This window comes from Sinocyclocheilus rhinocerous, unplaced genomic scaffold, assembly GCF_001515625.1.
Source record: "Sinocyclocheilus rhinocerous isolate Xijiao unplaced genomic scaffold, SAMN03320098_v1.1 scaffold1553, whole genome shotgun sequence".
NCBI classification, from domain to species: domain Eukaryota; kingdom Metazoa; phylum Chordata; class Actinopteri; order Cypriniformes; family Cyprinidae; genus Sinocyclocheilus; species Sinocyclocheilus rhinocerous.
Window position 1 is genome coordinate 310,715 of NW_015639764.1, and position 2,315 is coordinate 313,029.

Consider the following 2,315-nt stretch of genomic DNA (forward strand, 5'->3'; position numbering starts at 1 on the left):
TGAGTCAGAACTGCTGGCATTTTAGTCTAACGTTACTCTCCCAGGATCAGTAAACAGTCCTCCATAAAATGTGCCGGCGATCCACAGCACTAAGTTGATGTATTCCCTCAGCGACCAGCACAGATCAGCTCCAGGTATGACGAAGCGGATATCGTCCTCTTTTGGAAGAGCAAACAAAGTAGTTTCGCTTTCACAACGACACAGCGTCTTCAGGACATGGCGGCAGCGGCAACAATACTACAGCGAGAATAAAAGTTACGCCTTCTTTCTTTGCGTGAACATTTGGGCGGTGTTATGCAAATCTTCCCAGATCGTGACGTAGGTATGTGGGGGCGTGTTAGAACGAGCCATTTTAGGTAAGTGTGGCTGACTCTGAACTTTTATAAAGAATATCTCTTTGGATTTGAGACTTTAGTCTTTGCAGCTTTACAGATCTTCTTTATGCACCAAGAGCTTGTAACACTCCAAAGAGAAAGGAAAAATTGAAATCGCATCATATGACCCCTTTAAAAGAGAAAAAATGAAGAATTAGGGAGAATCAATATATTATGAATGATTTACTGCCATTGTGTGAATAACATAATAATGTAATCCATAAAAAGTAACTGTAATCTGATTATGAGCATTACAAAATGTAATATACTCTAATTACGAGTATTAGATTTTTAATCTGATTAGGCAATCCAGATTACATGTAATCACCCAGGTCTGTGTATCAGTGACAGATTAGATGGGGGTTGTTCATATGAGTGTGTTCATAATATATTATGCAATGCAAAGGTCATGAGATGCAATCTAGTATAGAAAGTAAGACAAAAGATAGACAAACACTAAGATCAAGAGATCCATGCTGTCTTACCTTATATGATGAAACGGCTTCACCGATGGGTCTGAATGTGTGATTGATGTGTTCCTGTGAATCTCTGCACACTAAACACACTGGCTGTTTGTCCTCCAGACAGAAGAAATCGAGTTTCTCACGGTGTAAACTGCAGAGCTCCTCACAAATGGGATCATCGCTTGAGGATCTTCTCCTGCAGACAGGACACTCCTGAGTTTCCTTGGTTCTCCAGAACTGTTGAAGGCACACTCTACAAAAACTGTGACTACATGACAGAACAACTGGATCCATTTTGATTTGGCAGCACAGGAGACGAATAATATCATATTCATCTGGTGAATCCATTTTCACTGTTTGAGCTCCAGCAGTCTAAACTTTACTTTCACTTTCTGAATGATGGTTTAAAAATTAATTACCACACTAAAATCACAAAGATCTGCTGTCGGTTCAAAAACAAACTTCTAAAAAAATTAGCTTTGAAAGTGTTTGTCTTTGTTTTCCACTGAACGCCGATTCCTTTGTCCAGATATTCAGGTAAGACAGAAAAGCATGAAATGCCAAGTAGTGCTCACTGCAGAACCAAATTACACCCATCCCCCCACTTTGGACGTAATGGGTGGAGCTTGACCTAGTCCAGCTTCACATCTGTGGACATAATGGGTGGAGTTATGTTTAGCAATAGGGTTATGGCAAAGACTATAGAATACCCAAGGCATGTCACTGGTATAGTTTTGAATGGGAAAAAATGCAAAGCTCAATATGGCCACTTTATCGAAGGAAGCCCCGCCTTCTGAATAAAACAGCCAATCACTAATCGGTAAAGCCATTGTGTCCCTGCAGCTACCATTAGAAGTTCCGGTTGCTAGACCAATTACGAGTAGACGTCAGTTACGTCACTTGCAGCTGCGCGCTGCAACCATGATGCGCGCGCATCCTGAATGTTTACAAAGCGGTAATTGGTCTATAGAAACAGCGTTCTGAGACGAGCCTGAAAAATAAGCTTTTTTTAACGCTATTTGAGCAAAAGAAACAACATTTATGAGACAGTTGTTGTCAGATTTCATTGGTGATTTCTAATATGAAATTTAATTGTAAGCTTGGTGAACAGTTCTGGAGAATTTGATGTTTCCCCATTTAAAGAGATAGGAGCTGTACTTGCATGCCCGAGAGATGTTTCAAAGCCGCCGAGTGAAATGACTTGTCTTAAAGGGACTTTGGTTATGGCTAGGGTGTGGTTGGACCGTCTAGTTCCACCCATAACGTCCAGTGGGGGGAGCTGGACGTCAAGCTCCACCCAATGGCTCTACAGTGAGCAGCCTCTCGTGAAATGATCTTTCAGGCATTTCCAGTGGTGGAAAGAGTACTGAAAATTTGTACTCAAGTAAAAGTACTTTGCTGACATAATACTCAATTAAAACTAAAAGTACAGGTGTTAAAAAAGTAATGACGTAAAAGAACAAAGTACTCTTTTCAA

The 2,315-nt window shown here is 40.6% G+C and overlaps 1 pseudogene; it reads right to left on the reverse strand.

Annotated features, from left to right (window-relative positions):
* The window catches only part of LOC107751631 (nuclear factor 7, ovary-like), a 5,227-nt pseudogene extending 3,527 nt beyond the window's left edge, over window positions 1–1,700 (reverse strand).
* Between the last annotated feature and the right edge of the window lie 615 nt (window positions 1,701–2,315).